Below are 21,955 nucleotides of genomic sequence, written 5' to 3'. Positions count from 1 at the left end.
AGCATAAGATGTAAGAGGAGGGTAGAGGAGCAGAGGGGGGAGGGATAGACAGCATAAGATGGAAGAGGGTGCAGAGAAACAGAGGGGAGAGGGAGAGACAGCATAAGATGGAAGAGAGTGCAGAGGAACAGAGAGGGGTAGAGACAGCATAAGATGGAAGAGGGGGCAGAGGAACAGAGAGGGGAGAGGGAGAGACAGCACAGCACTAAAGCACAGGTTTACAGCTTTACCAGCCTACAGCCTAACCAGCTTTCAAAGAAAACTCTAGTATCAAAAGAGCAGGGCACATTCTAGCAGTTATAACAGTACTGGGAGTCTGCACACAGGACAGGAAGTGTTCTTAGCAGCCTGCCTGCATACCTTCTCTTCTGCCTGTGCATGCAGCTTATCATCTCTGGAGTAGTGATGGGTCGTTCACGAACGAGCCAGCTCTAAGAGCCGGCTTTTTGCTGCGAACGACAAGAGCCGGTTCTCAGTTTTGAAAGAGCCGATGCCTCAGCCGCCCCACAGAGCTCTGCTTTGCTCTGCAATAAAGGGCGCTGAGGCATGTTGGGAGATGTAGTCCTCCTCTTGCAGCTTGTAGGAGTGCATGGGGCGGAGCAGAGCAGTAGCAGAAGGGATTGCCCCAGTCAGAGAAGCAGTCTGGAATTGTCATGGAGATGGGGGCGGGGCTTTTACTCCGATTCTGAGTGGTGTTTAGTGATATTTAATGAAGAGCCGATTCAGAGCCGTAAGAGCCGGCTCTTTAATGGGAGCCGATTCAGAAGAGCCGTTTCTCTGAAAAGAGCCGGAATTCCCATCACTACTCTGGAGCAGAAACTTCCCTTCTCCCGGGCTGTGTTGCTGTCTTGTGCGGAGGCGGGGCTCCAACACGGACACATCACATTCTTCTCTCTGTGACTGCATCTGTCCCCTGGCTGTCTCGCTCCAGTGTCTGTGTGCAGCCAGTGACACAGGTGGGGGGTCAGACTGTCGGGGGCATAAGCTGGCTGGCCGCTGGCTCCTGGTTTGACTGGCGTGGGGCGGAATTAAAGGCTGGGCCACACGAGGTAAACACTTTACCTGTGTGGCTACTGAGAAGAAGGGGCACGGCTTTAACCACTTGAGGACCCACCCTTTACCCCCCCTTAAGGACCAGCGCTGGTTTGATTGATCTGTGCTGGGTGGGCTCTGCAGCCCCCAGCACAGATCAGGGTGCAGGCAGGGAGATCAGATTGCCCCCCTTTTTTTCCCCCCTATGGGGATGATGTGCTGGGGGGGTCTGATCTCTCCTGCCTGCTGTGGGTGGCGGGGGGGGGGGCACCTCAAAGCCCCCCTCCGCGGCGAAATTCCCCCCTCCCTCTCCTACCTGCTGCCTCCCCCGGTGATCGGGGCTGCACAGGACGGCTATCCGTCCTGTGCAGCCAGTGACAGGACGTCCCCTGTCACATGGCGGCGATCCCCGGCCGCTGATTGGCCGGGGATCGCCGATCTGCCTTACGGCGCTGCTGCGCAGCAGCGCCGTACAAATGTAAACAAAGCGGATTATTTCCGCTTGTGTTTACATCTAGCCTGCGAGCCGCCATCGGCGGCCCGCAGGCTATTCACGGAGCCCCCCGCCGTGATTTGACAGGAAGCAGCCGCTCGTACGAGCGGCTGCTTCCTGATTAATTAGGCTGCAGCTGGCGACGCAGTACTGCGTCGCTGGTCCTGCAGCTGCCACTTTGCCGACGCACGTTATGAGTGTGCGGTCGGCAAGTGGTTAAAGAAGAAACCTGGCAGAGAAGAGCAGTATTGATTGCTCTATTGGCTGGGGAGAAGTGGAGGTGGAGGCACTGCTGAGCACATGGTAGCGTGCCGAGCACCAGGGACTGAGTCGGGAGGTAATATAATATAAAAAAAAAAAAACATGGTCACGGTAGCAGCGGCGGGGGAATGCGCTTCACCACCTCATGGCGCCTCACCACCTCATGGCGCCCCAGGCAACCGCCTATACTTGCCTGGTGGGTGAGACGCCCGTGAATGGGGGAGTTACTGTTAGGCATGAGGTGGGGGTTAATGTTAGACATTAGGAGGGTAGTGAGTGTTAGAGATTGGAGGGATGGTAAGTGTTAGGGATTGGGGGTGAGGGTTAGTGCTGGAGATTGGGGGAGAGGGTTAGTGTTAGGAATTGGGGGGATGGTTAGATGAGGAGAGGAAACTCTACATCCTACTGGAGGAAGATGGTGCAAATAGCGGTCCTATATGTCGCTATCTGCCACCAAGTGTTAGGCAATAGAAGGGGAGGGGGGGGGGGGGTGTTAGTGCTAGAGATAAGGTGGAAGGGTAAGGCTCCATTTACACTTAATCAGTTGCTCTCAGTTATAACTGAAAGGACAAATGATTTTCAAAGTAATGCCCATGTTTTCCTATGAGACAGTTCCCGTTTTAACTGAAATAATTTTCATAATGCACCACTATGGAGAAGGAAAAAAAACGTGTACCAACTTATTCAGTGTAAATGGGGCCTTAGTGTTGGGATTTAGGAGGTGGTGGTGGTGGTGGGGCTATTAGAATAGGGCACCTGGTAAATTAATAGTAAAATCTTGGTAAAAGTACTTCACTGATATTTTAACTATTAGCATGACCTAGCACCCAAGAAAAGATGTGGCCTCATATATATTGTTCTCAAGTAGGGGGTACACTCTTAGATCCATTCAGTCTTTAGGACAATTTTAGACAAGGTTGCACTACTTGTAAGTTGAACTTGTTTGTAAGTGGAGTCACATGTTATAGGTGGTGAAACCTGGATAACTGATTTACTTTTGGACAACTGTAGATTTGGGGATGTAGTATCAACATCATTTTTGTTGTTTTTAATGTGCCTTTACTTTGTTTTCAACTACTGACAACAGTTTATAAAACAATGTAACGTGTAACAACAAAAAATTGTCATAACAAAAACAGTACAGTACATTTCCTACATTAAGACAACCTTGTACGTATGAAACATTGTAACTCGAGTCATTTGTAAGTAGGGGACTTTCTGTATTAACAGGAAAAAATAGTGAGAGGGTATTTTTGCTTATGATGTGGTCAGATACATTAGGTAATTACATGATCTTAGTAATGTGGTAACAACGGTTAGTAGAATACTGGGAAAGCTGTGTTTTTTCTACAGACTGAGGAGAGAAGAAGTGAAATCACACATTGCGGTGCATTTCAGATTCAGCCTTTTAAAAATAGTCTCCAAAGCAACACAAATTACACACTCCCTTTTATCTCTTATAACTGAAACCCCCTACAGGTTGGTGGGACTATTTCCTGTGTGACACATTTCCTACCTTTCTGATCTGTAGCACTGTACATGTTGGTTATTTCCCTGTCACAGATGTCTAGGCTCAGCAATGCTATTGTTCGGTTTACCTATGTGATGGAACAGTTCCTCCACAGACCTTTCTGTCCATGACAGGAACTTGTACATCTGAAAGAGCCCTCCCCCAAGCAAAATAAATGTTGTATGCATATACCAGACTAGTGAGGGTTTCTTCACTGGCAAGACTGTGTAACCCATTAGTAAATGCATGGAGTTTGCTAGGTATAGGATGACCTGGATATGTGGTCAACCTTCATACACAATCATTTTGACTGATGCCTCTTAACACTAAATGCTGAAAAACTGATGTTTTTTAACTTTCCATAGCAGTGCATTGTGAAAAAGCTTTCAGTTAAAAAGATTCTGAAGTGTCCAAAATTACTTCTTTTTATTTCCGAATGCTCTTCAGCAGTAAGAGCAGGGCCGGCCCACTCATGAGGCGGGGTGAAACGTTTGCCTCAGGCGTCAAACTTCTAGGGGCGGCACCCGCCCATCCGTGGGTGCGGGGGGGGGGGGGGCGCCGAGCCGGAGGGGTAGCGGGCAGGACGGGGGTATTGGACCTAGCGGTGGTGAGGGGGGTCGGACCCTCCCTCCCTCGCCTGGGTCCCCCGATCTGCGCTCCATTCCAGCTGTAATAGGAAGCAGCCGATGCCCAATCATAAGAGGCACGGGCGGGGAGGACTCACCTTATCCGCGTTCTACTGTGCGCTCCACTGACGTCACTTCCTGCATCGCCGTCCACTTACAATACAGTGGGCGGCGATGCAGGAAGTGACGACCCCCCTCCCCACCGCTAGGCCCAATACCCCCGTCCTGCCCGCTACCCCTCCGGATCGGCGGCCCCCACGGGGGGGGGGGGGGGGGCCTCGGCAACAATTTTATTTTATAAATTTGCCTCAGGCGGCAAAAAGTCTAGGGCCGGCCCTGAGTAAGAGCAAAGATGATTCGCCACATCCCCGTGGCCGTACGAGGTCTTTATCATCCCAAAATCCCAGGGCAAAATTCTACGACTTTCAGGGAGAGGTGGCAATCAGCAGTAATTGAATGGATTGGAGGCAGAGCTTCAGCACAAAGCTCTGCCTCCTCCAGGAAGTGTCGGATTTTGCTCCGGTGATTTTTTTTCTTTTGTTGTGGGTGGTGGGGGGAAATAAAATCCTCCTATGGCCACAGGGATGCGGCGAATCATCTTTTGCTATTACTGCTCAAGGGACACTTGAGACTGTCTTTAAAAAGCATTTAATGTGAACTGAGCCATAAGGAAACATGGACATTACCTTGATAGGTGTTGCATTCTTCAAGCTTGAGCGCGGCTGACCTGTGTGAGTACAGCCGCACCTGCTCAGTTAGCCGCACCTGCTCATGCATGAGTGTCTCCGTGCAGCTGCAGCATGGCGCACACATGCCAGAAGAGCAGAGCGGCCCTGATCAGCTGGAGGCTCCAGGGCAGTGACGGATGACTGGAGGATGGCATTAATTCTCATTAGGATCCAGAGGCTTCCCACTCCTTAGGTAAGTATGTGTTTCTGAACCTGAGCTTCAGCTTGGGCTCTCTTCAGGTTTTGTGCTTGGTATAGGACCAATAAAATGAAGTAACTGGTTATGTTGATTGTGAGTTTCTTTCCGCTTTTAAAGGACAACTGTAATGAATAGCGGAGATGCCGCCGCATGGGCAAACGGCATGGCGGCCATCTCCGCGTTCCAGCCGGCGGCTTCTGCCGCACAGCTACATGCTGCTGGTTCGCCTTGTCCTGGTGCACACAGATTAAGAGCTACGCGCGCGTGTGCCAGGCGACAGGACCTTTATGCTAGTAGAAGGGGAGTCAGCTGATCAAGCCGGTCAGCTGACTCCAGCTATGCTCCGGATTGGCTGAGTGACTGGGGCGGCTCTGTGGAGCGCTCTGGGTACTTATAGGACTTGCCTGTCAGTTGCAAGTTGTCTGCTGTTGCGAATGCTTACGTGTGAGCACTCAGACCCTAGTTAGATCTTACAGTGTGTTAGAACTAGCCGGAGCTGGGAATTCACACTTAGTCAGGTTCCGTTGATAGCGTTTAGCGCTATTGTATTAATAGACTTGTGTACCGCTCTATAGACTAGTTCCCAGGTGTTGAAACCAAGGACTTCACACCTAGACTAGGATATTGCTACTGTTCATCTGATAGACTAGTTCCCAGGTGTTGAAACCAAGGACTTCACACCTAGACTAGGACTGTTATATTATTACTGTTTATCTGTTATGATCTCTCGCTTTCCTGACCACTCTCTTGCTTACTGATTCGGTACTTCTGCCTATCTGATAACCGTTGCTGACTCTGCCTGTACCTTGATACCGAATCAGTCTTCTGCCTCTGTACCTTGTCTGTCCGTGTGTTGCTGACCTTGCTTGTCCGACCTTTCTGGCTGTCACCTAACGCTTAGGTGATCAGCCTTGCTGCACTGTCTGAGATACTTGCTCTTCAGGTGTCTGTTAGCTGCAAGCAGAGTTTTATGATCTCCTGCTCCTCAGGAGATCATCTTGCAGCACAGTCAGTGGTCCCTGCCCCTCAGGGGTCCACTGGCTGCAGTACAGTCTGATTCCCTGCTCCTCAGGGAATCCTTGGCTGAAGTACAGTCTTAATCACTATTTCCACCAGTGACCACCTTTGCAGCCCAGTCAGTGGTCCCTGCTTCCCAGGTGTCCACTGGCTGCAGTACTGCTGTACTGGCTGCAGAATTCCCTGCTCCTCAGAGGATTCTAGACTATCACCTAGTCTTGGTCTCCTGTTCTTCAGGTGACCATATTCCCAAACACTGCCAGTGGTCCCTGCTTCACAGGTGTCCACTGGCTGTAGTGCAGTCTGAATCCCTTGCCTCTCAGGGGATCCTTGGCTGCAATAGTGTCTGTATCTCCCGCTCCACGGGAGATCACTTCTCCATTACTGTTGCACCAAACACAATACCACATTAGGTGTCCTGTGTCTAGCTATACTAGTATTATTGGTGATTCTGCAGATCACCACGTAATCAGGTATAGCATCTGTATTATTGGTGATACTGCAGATCCAATCGTTACAACAACTATCGGAAACATTTTTAAAATTTAAAAAGCGTATAAACATATACATTTTTCTTGCAGAGTAAAATTAGCCATAAACTACTTTTCTCCTATGTTGCTATCACTTACAGAGCAGCAGAATACCTGACTTTTGGGCTAGTCCATCTCTTCATTGGGTGATTCTCAGCAAGGCTTTTATTCTTTATAAAGACATTCCTTGAAAAGGATTCATACAGTGAGGCATCATTCACATCTGACGCCAGCGATATTAAATGTTTTTTTCTCCTCCCAGCGCTCAGGTAGGCGCTGCGGTTTTCGTAAAGCGCTTTTAATAAGCGCTTTTTCAGAGTTACTGTGTTTTTAACTCCCTGATGCTTGTCAGGAAGTGAACTCTTTGACCCGGAACAATGTATTTATACTTAAAAACGTGAATGCAATCACTGCACAAAGTGATTTTGTGAGCATTTTGCATTTTCCATACCTTCCATTGAGGCAAAATCGCCTCCAAAATGGTACAGGCACCACTTTGCTGAGCGGATCGGAAACAGACTGCTCAGATGTAAACTTTCTCACAGGGAATCATTGCACAAGTGTTTTAAGGGCGATTTTGAAAATCACCTGCACTTGAAAAAAGGGGCAAAAATGCTCTAGATGTGAACGACCCCAAATGCTGGCTAGCCTCCCTGCTCGCTGCACACTTTTTGGGCAGCTGGACAGAGCAACTGCCATTCAGTACCTGCTCTTGAAAATAAACAAAACCCTGGGAATCGGCCTGTGGTGTATGGGAAGCCAACAGATCTCTCTCTCTCATCAGATTAGATTAGAGAGAGATTTGTCTCTTGGTTTAATCTGCCAATCATCGCTAGATGTATGACTACCTTTACATCTCTGTGGGGTAGATTTAATTCCCATCTGGTCTGAAATGGGAGGTGTCTGTTACTTGCATTTTGAGATAAGCTTGTTAGGGCTGGTTCAGACGGACGTCTGCGTGGCGTCGCGTCTGGGGGCGTTGCGGCGGCTGCGCGGTCAGGCTTTCAGTAGCCTTCGGTCGCGTTCCGATGCGGTCGCGTTTTTTTCCCCTAGGGGAACATTAGCCGTTGCCGTTGGCCGCTCCCTGGAAGCTACATGTCGCTTCCAGGGGCAGCTCGAACGCTAACGAAAATCGGGACCCGAACGTCACGTTCGGGTAAATGCGCACAAAAGCTCTGTGTAAACGCTACCATTCACTTGAATGGGAGCGTTTACCGCGACGTTCCGAACGCTTGCGGTAAACACTCCGCAAGCGTCCGTCTGAACCAGCTGTAGCTGAAAAAAAAGACTTCCCACAATCCTGTTGGCACTGTACAGTTCAGCAAAGGCACAAAGACCAGGTAAAAAAATAATATAAAAAATTGGGACACTAACTACTTTTTTTTTTTGGGATGCTACAACCCCCGTTAAACCAGTATTCCCCAACCCTGTCCTCAAGGCCCACCAACAGTGCAAGTTCTGTGAAAATCCACAGAGGTAGTTAACCAGCTCTGCTGAGACACTAATTACCCCACCTGTGATTGGGTGTGGCTTTCTGCAAAATATGTGCTGTTGGTGGGCCTTGAGGACAGGGTGGGGAACTGCTTGAGGCTGGGAACACACTAGGCAGAAACGCTAGTGTTGAGTAAAATGCAGTGTTTATGCGTATAATGTTAGTCAATGAGCCACATAAAAAAACATATAAAAACGCATATGCGTTTTGTATGCATTTTAAAATATGCGTTTTTAAAAACGCTGGTTTTGTTGCATATTTTTCAAAAACGCACATAATGAAAGTCAATGGTTGACGCAGAGGTATTGCATTTTGGTGCGTTTTGCATGCATTTTTATACTTTTTTTTTGGTTTTGTTTGTTAAGAAAAACATGTTTTATGATGTATTTCTACTTTTTGTTGACTTACTAGTGATTTCCATAAAATGCATATAAAAAAACGCTTACAACACGCACATGCATTTTCGTATATGGGAACTGCAAACGCATTAAAACGTATGAAAAACGCATGTACGGGAAAGAAACGCAAAATGAAAATGCACTAAAAATGCAAAACCACACAGGACAGAAAACGCAACCTTTCACGCACTGACAAGTGTGCACCCAGCCTGAAACAACCAACAATAGGAGACAGCTTGAGATAAGGTTTTACTGCAGGAAAGTTCAAAGGATCATTACTTCTGCTTTGTTTTACAGTTTAAAAGACAGTGGCCCATATGCATTTAACTTTCGTTCTACGTAATCTCCTAGGATATAATTTTCATATTCTCTTTAACCACTTGCCGACCGCACACTCATAACGTGCGTCGGCAAAGTGGCAGCTGCAGGACCAGCGACGCAGTACTGCGTCGCCAGCTGCAGCCTAATTAATCAGGAAGCAGCCGCTCGTACGAGCGGCTGCTTCCTGTCAAATCACGGCGGGGGGCTCCGTGAATAGCCTGCGGGCCGCCGATGGCGGCTCGCAGGCTAGATGTAAACACAAGCGGAAATAATCCGCTTTGTTTACATTTGTACGGCGCTGCTGCGCAGCAGCGCCGTAAGGCAGATCGGCGATCCCCGGCCAATCAGCGGCCGGGGATCGCCGCCATGTGACAGGAGACAGCCTGTCACTGGCTGCACAGGACGGATAGCGTCCTGTGCAGCCGGATCTCCAGGAGGGGGCCAGGTAGGAGAGGGAGGGGGAGGATTTCGCCGCGGAGGGGGGCTTTGAGGTGCCCCCCCCCCGCCACCCACAGCAGGCAGGAGAGATCAGACCCCCCCAGCACATCATCCCCATAGGGGGGAAAAAAGGGGGGCAATCTGATCTCCCTGCCTGCACCCTGATCTGTGCTGGGGGCTGCAGAGCCCACCCAGCACAGATCACTCAAACCAGCGCTGGTCCTTAAGGGGGGGTAAAGGGTGGGTCCTCAAGTGGTTAAAATAACTTTAAAGCATTTTACGATTGAAAAAGTACCTAAAAAGGGTAAAAAGTTACTTTCAAAATTATTTTGAGTATTTTCTTGCTTGCTGGTGGTTTAAAAGTCCTTTTATTGACAAATTTGAACATATCACCTGGGAGAACACTCACCTAGGAGATACTCATCTAGGACAACATATCACCTGGGAGAACACTCACCTAGGAGATACTCATCTAGGAGAACATATCACCTGGGAGAACACTCACCTAAGAGATACTCATCTAGGAGAACATATCACCTAGGAGAACACTCACCTAGGAGATACTCATCTAGGACAATATATCACCTAGGAGAACACTCACCTAGGAGATACTCATCTAGGAGAACATATCACCTGGGAGAACACTCACCTAGGAGATACTCATCTAGGAGAATATATTACCTAGGAGAACACTCACCTAGGAGATACTCATCTAGGAGAACATATCACCTGGGAGAACACTCACCTAGGAGATACTCATCTAGGAGAACATATCACCTGGGAGAACACTCACCTAGGAGATACTCATCTAGGAGAACATATCACCTGGGAGAACACTCACCTAGGAGATACTCATCTAGGAGAATATATCACCTGGGAGAACACTCACCTGGGAGATACTCATCTAGGAGAACATATCACCTGGGAGAACACTCACCTAGGAGATACTCATCTAGGAGAACATATCACCTAGGAGAACACTCACCTAGGAGATACTCATCTAGGAGAACATATCACCTAGGAGAACACTCACCTAGGAGATACTCATCTAGGAGAATATATCACCTAGGAGAACACTCACCTAGGAGATACTCATCTAGGAGAACATATCACCTGGGAGAACACTCACCTAGGAGATACTCATCTAGGAGAATATATTACCTAGGAGAACACTCACCTAGGAGATACTCATCTAGGAGAACATATCACCTAGGAGAACACTCACCTAGGAGATACTCATCTAGGAGAACATATCACCTGGGAGAACACTCACCTAGGAGATACTCATCTAGGAGAACGTATCACCTGGGAGAACACTCACCTAAGAGATACTCATCTAGGAGAGCATATCACCTAGGAGAACACTCACCTAGGAGAACTCATCTAGGAGAACATATCACCTGGGAGAACACTCACCTAAGAGATACTCATCTAGGAGAACATATCACCTAGGAGAACACTCACCTGGGAGATACTTATCTAGGAGAATATATCACCTAGGAGAACACTCACCTAGGAGATACTCATCTAGGAGAACATATCACCTAGGAGAACACTCACCTAGGAGATACTCATCTAGGAGAATAGATCACCTAGGAGAACACTCACCTAGGAGATACTCATCTAGGAGAACATATCACCTGGGAGAACACTCACCTAGGAGATACTCATCTAGGAGAATATATCACCTAGGAGAACACTCACCTAGGAGATACTCATCTAGGAGAACATATCACCTAGGAGAACACTCACCTAGGAGATACTCATCTAGGAGAATAGATCACCTAGGAGAACACTCACCTAGGAGATACTCATCTAGGAGAACATATCACCTGGGAGAACACTCACCTAGGAGATACTCATCTAGGAGAATATATCACCTGGGAGAACATTCACCTAGGAGATACTCATCTAGGAGAACATATCACCTGGGAGAACACTCACCTAGGAGATACTCATCTAGGAGAACATATCACCTGGGAGAACACTCACCTAAGAGATACTCATCTAGGAGAACATATCACCTAGGAGAACACTCACCTAGGAGATACTCATCTAGGAGAATATATCACCTGGGAGAACACTCACCTGGGAGATACTCATCTAGGAGAACATATCACCTGGGAGAACACTCACCTAAGAGATACTCATCTAGGAGAACATATCACCTAGGAGAACACTCACCTAGGAGATACTCATCTAGGAGAATATATCACCTGGGAGAACACTCACCTGGGGGAGATACTCATCTAGGAGAACATATCACCTGGGAGAACATATCACCAGGGAGAACACTCACCTAGGAGATACTTATCTAGGAGAACATATCACCTAGGAGAAAACCGCATATGGGCCAGAGTGTGAATTGTAAAATGCAACTGTGACCGTATGATGCAATGTTATAAATTAAGCTATATAATGGAAAATAAAAATATGAGACTCTTTTCTTTGCTACTAATGTTCGTTTTATTATCAGTACTATACATGCAATTCATTATATCATACGTTTGGGTTTTTTTCGCTTCAGATTTGCATTAAATACTTTAAAGGGACCCTGAGAAGTCCCCTAAAATCAAAAAAATTCACTTACCTGGGGCTTCCTCCAGCCCACCGTAGGCCGCGAGGTCCCCTGGCATCATCCTGGCTCCTGTCCGTGTCCCTCTGGCAGCTCCTGTTACCGGCAACACCGGGGCCGGCTCTTCCTGGTTTCTGATGTTCCTTGTCGTCATGCCGGCCACTATGTGTCATCACGGCGGTCGGTGTGACAGTTCTGCGCAAGTGCGCATTCGCGGTTTAGATTTAGAAAACCACGCATGCGCAGGACTGTCACGTCGGCCGCTGTGATGACACATAGCGGCCGACGTGATGACGAGGAACGTCAGAAATCAGATAGAGCCCGCTCGACACCCGCCCCGGGTTTAGCTCTATTGCCACCTCTATGAAGTTTAAAAAACACACATCAATTACGCTTCACCTGAGTTGAGCGGCCGTGTGGCATTGGTGTAAGAAGTGATAAGACACAGATGTCGCATAATCTTTTTTTTGCCCACAGTAAACCATCCAATACTCTGTTTATGTTCTTGTATTCTTATTTTCACCTCCCAGGTGGTTTGTCCAATGTACACCATGCCATACAGACACTTCAACCCATACACCACATAAATGCTAAGCCAAGTAAAGTGGTGCTTGATCCAAACCCTTTCCCCAGATTGTGGATGTAAAATGAAGTCACCTTTGATTGCACTGCAACAAGAACAGCTCATGCATGCATGCTTGCATTTATGTCTGGCTGACTTCTCTGCACACCCTGGACATCTGTCCTACACATTGTGGCCCATATGCAATTCATTTTTTCGCCTTTAAGTTTTCTCCTAGGTGATATTTTCACAACTTGTCATAAAATGCCTTTTAAGCCACCACCAAGGAAGAAAATACTAAAAAAAAATTGTGATGGTACATTTTCACTAACTTTTGGGTACATTTTCAATTGTAAAATGCTTACAATGTGGTTTAAGGAGAAAATGAAAATTATCCCCTAGGAGAAAACTTAATTGCATATGCATAAATGTCCGCTGTCATCATCCCTGCTTCCTCCAGCCCCTGGCAGCCGTCCTGTGCCCTCGCCGCAGCTCCGGTGGCTCCTGGCCCCCTCTGGTTCAGATGCTGACCTCGCCAGGTCAGCATCTGCTTGCGCTCCAGTGTGCGGCTCAATGAGTGCGTCGCACTGACATCATCCTTATTGTACTGCGCAGGCACAGAGCTACTGCACATGCGCAGTAAGAATCTTGAGCCGGAGGGGAGCTCAGGCCACCGGCGGGAAGCAGAGCTGTGGGGAGGGCACCGGACGGCTGGCAAAGGCTGGAGGAAGCCCCAGGTAGTAGGATTTTAAAATGTTTGTGCTCCTTGGATGTGTCCTTTAAGGACTGGTCCTTAGGTAAGCATCTCAACAAATAATTCCACTTGGTTAGTTTGGCATACAATTAATGCATAACTGATCACCATCCCTTCGATACAAGAACATCTAAATAATTTAGGCCTTCTCTGGAGCACTCAGCAGTGAATTTGATAGTGGGATGCATGTTGTTAACATCCTGGACCATGTCCATGAAAACCTTTTCATCCCCCCTTTATAGAATGAAAATGTCATCATCAAACCTCAGATATAACAAAATTCGGTCTTTAGACTTCATGTAATTCAGAAATATTTCTCTCTCAAGGTCTTTCAAAGAAAGAGGTGTCCCCATAGCCGTGCCCTGTCTCTGAAAATAGTACTGTCCATTGAAGCGAAAATAATTGTGCCATAAAACTATAATGTGGTGGTGGTGGTGGTGGGGGGGGGGAGGGGGGGGGTCAGTGCATCTTATGGTCCAAATATATTTATTCAGAGCAGCACCACTGTCCACCCACATCGCAATTGTAAATTGTGCATACCACAATCACTTACCACGCATACTGTACCTGCAGAGGTCTGCTGCCACCAGACACTGCTATTGTGACTTGGGAGCTGACAAAGCTGAGAGCGGCATTGGGCAGGCTGTGGGCTTAAGTGAGTTCAATGATTGATGGCTTTAGAGAGCTCAGTGGTTGGACCAATGACAGCGCTGTGGTCCCGCCCGTGAGATCATCAGTGCCAGGTGGCTGCAGACCTTTGCAGGTATGCACAATTCTACATGTCCGTGAGACAGAGGCGGATACATAGGGCAGAGGAGGACACAGGAGGAGGACACAAAGGGACAGAGGAGGGCACAGGAGAAGGACACAATTGGGCAGAGGAGGACACAAAGAGGCAGAGGAGGACACAGGAGGAGGACAAATGGGAACAGATGAGGACATATAGGGACAGTGGAGGACAGAAGAGGACATAGAGGGATAGAAGGGGACAGATGAGGAAATAGGGGGACAGTAGACGACACAGGAGGGGACAGAGGAGGGAACACAGGGAAAGAGGAGAGGACAGGGGAGGACACAGGTAGGACATTAGAGGGACATGAGGTACATATAGGGGATATAATAATTTGGGGGGAGAAGATCCACGAGACGCCCCTGCACCATGGACCCACTAGGTTTAGTGGATTTTTTTCCCCTGATTTTTGTCCTCTAAATCTAGGTGCGTCTTATGGTCAGGAGAACCTAATGGTCCAAAAATACACGTACATTATGAATCCACTTTATTTCCTTGCACAATAGTTCATTGTCATTGTCTCATGGTGGGGTATGTAACATGAATCTGATGCCATAAAGGGCAATAGCTATCCTTTGTCACTTCATGTTCTCAAACAAACTCTGTTACCTTTGAAAAAGGGGCATTTTCATGTACCCAATTAGATATTTCAAATAGAAACAAGTACATTTCTTTCTTAAGTGATTTGGGTCTTATATTGTTATATTTGGTCACTGACAGAGATAAAGTTTATATAGCCCCTGCTAACAAAGACAAAAATGGAAGTTTATATATTTTTCATGCTTTATGGCTTGAAAAAGGACGAGCAGCCCGAAACAGGGGAGCTGTCGCTGTGTAGCTGATAACACCATACTATTTTATCTTTTATAATGAAGAGCTACTAAATACTGAAGACGATGCTGACAGGTGCATACCTAGAAATCATGGGCCCCCCTGCAAAACTTTGGTTCGGGCCTCCTCCTGCCAAACCACACCCCCCTCCACCCCACATGCTCTCTGCACAGGTAAACTGAAAACCAATGTGTAACGATTGTGGAATTCTCTCCGTGATCAGCGCACAAGACATGCGCTGACACTGTGGAAATCCTACACAAGCGTAATAACTTGAGGGAACCCAGCAAAAGGTGCAATGCACCTGTAGAGGGAAATTCCTGTCGACAGGTGGAGCTGTGGAGTGCAGAGGAAAAGCTCCTCTGCCCTGCCACAGACGCCAGACAGGAATTGTACGAAGGGAAGAAACGCAGGGCAAGATAGCCCTGAAAGAGAGAGATCAAAGCAACAGAGGGTATGTGTGTCCACCAATCTAGTCACCACCCTGCGACGATAAACACACAACCATGAAGATAAAGTGAGAAGGCAATCGCCAGAGAAGGGATTGCGGAAGAGAATGAGCACAGGGACAGATTGTATGTGTGTGCACCAAACTAGTCGCCAACCCGCGACGATGCATACACAACAGCACATATGAAGTAGGAACGCAATCGCGGGAGAGGCGATTGCCAGAGGTGACACAAGGCTACAGCAAGGCAGAGCACGAGAGTAGCAAAGGCACAGCAAATCATACAATGAGAAGATAAGGAAAATAACAAAAGCTAACTAAACGCGAACACCGCATTCATTCGCAACAGTGCACGCGTTTATGCGCGGTCTCCGCGTGTTAAGCACAACAGAGACAAGCACGCCTAACTAACCACCGACAGACAAACATAAAACAGAGGACGCGAGTGCTTGCTTAACGGTTACCTCATCGAGCCTCCAGCAAGCGTTCGTAGCAGACAAGAAAGATACACGAAAACAGGAATAAGTGAGAGATAGGATCCACAGCACTAGCGCAAGAGGCTAGTGCGATCCAGGAAGATAGAACAGAAGGATCCACAGCACTAGCGCAAGGCGAGTGCGATCCAGGCAAGACAGATCAGAAGGATCCACAGCACTAGCGCAAGGCGAGTGCGATCCAAGCTAGACAGGCAGATGAGATAGCTGGTAGCAACCGCTGCTCCAGCTATACTCCAAGAACAAAGATCAGAACGATCTCCTGTCGACCACTGCTGGGACAGGACAATCGCAACAGACAAACAAAACAGATATGCAATCCTAACTGCACTAGGGAACCTGCCTAGTGCAGTCCCAGGAATTACTCTAAGCTAATCTTCAAACAATGAGCAAGGCTGACACTCCAGGAGTGTTTCACATGACAAACCCTTATGACCAGCCCAGGTCTGTGATATCACATGGTATTTATAGAGCAAGCCTACAAAGGATGTGGCTAGGCAATCTGCATGACAAACGTATGCAAAGTCCTCAGCAGCAAGCTGCAAAACTGACAAAAGGTCTCTCTTCCAGAGACCTGCACAATGCAGACCTGAACAGTGGTCAAAAAGCTGCCTGCCTGCCACAATGTTATTCAATTGGCTAGTGCACACGAGAACAGTGTCGGACTGGGAGCTGGAAAAACTGAGGAAATCCTCTTGCTGGCCAAGCAGCAGTAATCAGGTGTTGCTGCTCACAGTGAAGACTTGCTGCAGGTTTCTATTGGGAGTGATATCACAGGGTTACTGCTGCTTAGCCAGCAGGTGGATTTCCTCAGTTTTTTCACCTCCCGGTCCGACACTGCACGTGAATGTGGTACCTGATGCAGATAAAATAGACAGCAGTGAAGCACTGCCCACCTTTACTCTATCAATTACATTAGTCTCTGTGATAAAACATGCATGTTTTCACACATACAGACACACATGGTGTGCAGAAAACACATACAGAAAACCGACAGACGAGGGTGCTCCTAGCCTCAGCTTATTATACTCACTCTGTCCCTGGAGCAGAACTGGCTCTGCAGACTCCTCCACCATCACTACAGGACACAGCGCTTGGAGAGGGGTAGAATAGCGCTGTATACAAGACCCTGCTGAACACTGAATAGGAACTGTCTACAAATCTTTGTCTGTACAACTTTGTATGATTCCTTATCAGTGGCTGAGCAGATGCAGTCATTAGAACAATTGTGCAGAGAACAGAAAGTTTTTCCTCTCCTTGCCTGTAGTTGTCAGTCTCCCAAGACAGGGAAAAGAAAGTTCTCCCCCCACGGGGCCCCCTGTGGCTTCTGGGCCCTCCTGTGGCTGCATCCCTTGCAGGGTGTATTGTTACGCCCCCTAGGTGCAGACTCGTTTGGACTAAATACATACAGGGTGCTTTTCTCTGTTTTCCTTCTGTCCTGTGCGAGAGTTCAGGTCCACTTTAACTGTTTGAGAAGACTGCAGCCTCCAGAGATGGAAATCTGTGCTGCAGGAAGTCCTTGGCACAAGAGCTCCTGATTCATGTTTTAAAACTGCTTTATTTGACTCGCTTAATTGAGATGCTCATTCCCTGGCTCTGTCGCTGCGTGACTAAGGAAAACATGTTGTTTTTATAGTTTAGTTGAACTTTAAAAATAACCATCCTATGAAAGCTTGCAGTGCACCCAGTAGTTGGAGAATGCACAATGACAAGATTGCCCATGGTGCACTTGCCCTGTAGGATACAGAACACCAGTGAAGATGAGGATGCAAGGAGAGATTTGACGGAGTATTGTGGAAAACATGAAATAATGTGTGTAATCCCTGAAACTCATAACAGACAGAATACCAGTTATACGTCTTGACTTTATAAGGGAAAGCTGCCTCTTGTGAGTAGTTCTTCCTCCTCCCCTGTGATTGGCTGAGGAGGGCAGGCCAGCAGCTTACTGTGTCTGCTGAAGTTTGATTTAGGAATTTCTTTCATAAAGCTGTGTGGAGTGCAGCTCCAGGCTGGCCGACAAGATCACTTTTTTTTTTTTAAATTTAACTCTTGAGTACAATTGTCTGGAAGAGGGCTTAAACCAATATACAGAACATGATTTTTATTTTGCAAAGTCTATCAGTGGCATAACTAAGGAGCTGTGGGCCCCAACACATGTGTTATATTGGGCCCCTCAAGCACACCATACATAACAGCTGATATGTAGTATGTAAAAACCTGCCAAGGACAGCCGCAGTGTCAGAAAGATTTAACCACCTTAGCGGTATGGATGAGCTCAGCTCGTCCATGACCACCACGGTGGATTGCTCAGGCCCTGGTGGGCCGATTTTCACACGGTTTGCTTTGTTACACGCAGCTAGCACTTTGCTAGCTGCGTGTACAAGCCGATCGCAGCCGCTCCGCGCCGATTCACCGATACGCGCCGATTCACCGCTACCTGCCACGTTAGAGGCCCCCCCCCCGAGACCCCTTGCACAGCCTGGCCAATCACAGCCAGGCTGCGCTATGGGGTGGATCGGGACTCCCTCAGAAGCCATGATGTCGATGACGTTATCCCGATCGTCGCCATAGAGATGGGGGAAGCCAAACAGGAAATCCCGTTCTGAACGGGATTTCCTGTTAGCTCTGATCGCCGGAGGCGATCGGAAGGGGTGGGGGGATGCCGCTGCACAGCGGCTATCATGTAGCTGGCGCTAGGCTAGCTACATGATTTAAAAAAAAAAAATTAAAGTGCTGCGCTGCCACCCTGGCGGATTTATTAGAACGCCAGGGTGGTTTAAAGGGAACCCAAGGTGAGAGTGGTATGGAGGTTGACATGTTTATTTCCTTTTAAATAATGCACATTGCCCTGCTGATCCTCTGCCTCAAATACTTTAAGCCATATGCCCTGAATAAGCATGCAGATCAGATGTGGTCTATGACAGGGCTTTTCATCCTTTTCACTCATTGTACCACTTTTTTCACCTGAAAAATTTCAAGTACCACCTGTGTGCCAGCGCAATAGATCTGACCCGATCAAGTTCGGCTGTTTCCAATGGAGAGCCGCAAATGCACATGCACTCATACCAACAAGGAGATCTTCCAGGGGTTCCAGTGCTGGGTCCCCTCTACTGAGGAGGAATGGGGAAGCCTTCTTTAGGATCCAGAGGATTTCTCCCATGGGGAACTTTTTTCTTACAGGTACACTTTAAGAAAGGGGGGGGGGGGGCATATTAGAGGGGAATAGCAGGATTAATTGGTGGGGGGAAAAAAGATTAAAATTAGATTGCTAGCTTACAGACTGCCATTATTAGCAGTCTGTAGGTAGATTGCCACTATAGGTACCATTTTAATATAGGTAGCCTCACCCACCACCTTAGAGCTGGGCAGTGACTTTCTACAAAATTCGGTTCCCCCTTACTTGCTTTTCTCTGTGCTGTCCCGCGTAATAGTTCAGACCTTAGATCAGTGGTAACCCGGCGGCAGTAAAGAGACAGCAAGACGAGCAGTCCACACTGACGACAGGGCAGCACAGCGAGGGGAAGCCATCGTTTGTGGAGGCAGGACGGGACCAGGACAAGTGGCAGATGGGCAATTAAGTAGCAGGCAAACTTGGAATGTACCACCTGGCCGACGCCAAAGTACCACTGGTGGTACGCGTACCACAGGTTGAAAAGCCCTGGTCTATGACAAATCTGACAAGCTTAGCTGCATGCTTGTTTCAGGTGTGTGATTTAGACCCTACTGACCAGAGAGCTCAGCAGGACTGCCAGGCAACTGGTATTGTTTAAAAGAAAATAAATAATGGCAGCTTCCATAGGTCTCACACGTCGGCTTCCTTTTAACCATTAAAATATACATAACACTTACCTTAACCCAAATACTATGCTACAACTACAAGGAAGGGTGAGCAAACACCCTAAAAAAGAACAACACAGAGACAATGGGAGCCAAAAATGGTGCAGTATGTCACAAGAAGAGTGATGGAAAACAGAAAGGATTAGGGTACTCACAGAGGAAGGTTGCACAATGGGCAACCAACTGCTGAAAGCAGGTGGAGATCTGTATACCCGACTCCACTCGGGTATCCGGCTGGTGCTGGATGCAGTCCTGTGCTTAATAAAATTCATATTTATATGAACTTGTTATTGAGGTAAGCTATTTTTATTTTTTCTTATTTTAGCTGTTTTTAACTCAGTTTTATCTACTTTTGGGTGCCTCTACCCACTTTGTGTTATGCAACAACTAAGCTTTTTAGTAACACCAGTGGCATAGCAAAGGAGCTGTGGGCCCCGGTGCAAGCTTTACATGGGGCCCCCCAAGCACTCTATACATAACAATTGATACGGTGCACCAAAACCTGCCAAGGACAACCACAGTGTCAGAGTTGCAAGAAGGGGATGCGGAACAGTGTGTTAAAGGGGCCCTACAGCGAAAAACTGTAACATTTAAAATATGCACAAACATATACAAATAAGAAGTACATTTTTTTCCAGAGTAAAATGAGCCATAAATTACTTTTCTCCTATGTTGCTGTCACTTACAGTAGGTTGTAGATAAGTGGTTTTGGACTAGTCCATCTCTTTATAAGGGATTTTCAGGGATATATTTATTTTCAAAAGCACTAGTGAATGGCAGTTGCTCTATCCAACTGCCCAAAAAACTGTGTAGAGAGCAGGGAAGCCGGCCAGCATCTTTGCATAAATCCTTTTTAGGGAATATCTTTATAAAGAATAAAAGCATTGCTGAGAATCCCCTATGAAGAGATGGACTAGTCCAAAACCTGTCTCTTATGTCAGATTTCTACTGCCTACTGTAAGTGACAGCAACATAGAAGAAAAGTAATTTATGGCTCATTTTACTCTGGAAAAAACGTACTTCTTATTTGTCTATGTTTGCACATATTTAAAATTTTACAATTTTTCGCCGTAGTGCCCCTTTAAGGATGACTACTATTCGAAGCATCTATAGAAGTGATTAAGAGCTAATACTGTGATAGAGGGTGGACCCCCTCTGGCCCAAGGGCCCCGATGCGGTCTCTACCTCTGCAACCCACATTGCTACGCCCCTGAGTAACTCTATACTGTAGTTCAGTGTAAACAACAGATATATTTAAGTGCAATGTTACAGCTTCTTTTATCAAATATTGGGGCAGACTGAGACAAGGATAACCTTTTTATTGTCTGAAGCAGCTCTCAGACCTCACTCGGGAACATTAGTTTTGCCAGTCAGGTTAGTTCCAGAATTTCAAAAAAGCATTATGGCGACCTCCATAGACTCCAATAAGAATATGGAGGCTGCCATATGTATTTCCTTTCAAACAATACCAATTGTCTGGAAGTTCTTCTAATCTCTTTGGCTGCAGCCGTGTCTGAATCACACACCTGAAACAGCATGCAGATGATCTTGTCAGATTTTGTCAGAAGCATCTGAACTTCATGCTTGTTTAGGGGCTATGCAGGGGCATAGCAATAGGGGTTGCAGAGGTTGCGGCCGCATCGGGGCCCTTGGGCCAGAGGGGCCCCGAAGGGCCCTTCCTCAACTACAGTATTAGCTCTGTATTGGTCCTGTGCTCATAATAACCACTTCTATAGATACTTTAAATAGTGGTAATTATTAACAAACTGTTCCCCATTCCCTTCTTGTACCTCTGACACTGTAGTTGCCATTGGCAGGTTTTGGTGCGGCGTATCAATTGTTATGTATAGAGTGCTTGGGGGGCCCCATTGTAAAACTTGCATCGGGGCCCACAGCGCCTTAGCTACGCCACTGGGGCTATGGTTAACTGTATTAAAGGCAGAGGATCAGCGGGACAGCAAGGCAACTGGTATTGTTTAAAAGCAAATAAATATGACGGCCTTCATATCACTCTCACTTTAGGTTCCCTTTAACCATTCCAATTCCACTTACAGATTTTGTTTCTCATTGTTAATAAAGGTAAATAGGGGGCTTTGCCATAACTCACATCATTTTATATTTGATGTAGTTATTTCAAAGCGGTTCCCTTTGTGCACAGATCTCAGAGTCATGTGACTTTTCCAAAGTACGTAGGTGCCAGTAGAGTGGGAGTTTGTTCTTCAGAGCCACTACCTTAACCCACCCACCCCCGCCCTCTACTCCCTCCTTTGGAGCACAGGCAGGAGGTGGGTGGGGTCAGTACTGCTTTCTCAGGCAAAAACTCTCTGATGCCTACTCCCAGCTCATCCCTGGCATCATCATTTGGGTGATTACGGAAAGGCGGGTGGCTCATGGACTGCAAAACTAACTATGAGAGGCATGTAATCAATATAAGACTCCTAGATTGCTCAATGAATAATGAAGCTTATTTCGGTACTTATCCGTTAGCCGGGCGCATCCGGCAGGTGGCGCTAATTACTATTCCCCCTCCAGGCCGACATGGATAGTAGGGAAAGATGTAACTCTGGTGGAGTTTTGTCGCCACCTGCCGGATGCGCCCGGCTAACTGATAAGTACCCT

Source organism: Hyperolius riggenbachi, chromosome 10, assembly GCF_040937935.1.
Source record: "Hyperolius riggenbachi isolate aHypRig1 chromosome 10, aHypRig1.pri, whole genome shotgun sequence".
NCBI lineage: Eukaryota > Metazoa > Chordata > Amphibia > Anura > Hyperoliidae > Hyperolius > Hyperolius riggenbachi.
This window is presented reverse-complemented; position numbering follows the sequence as displayed.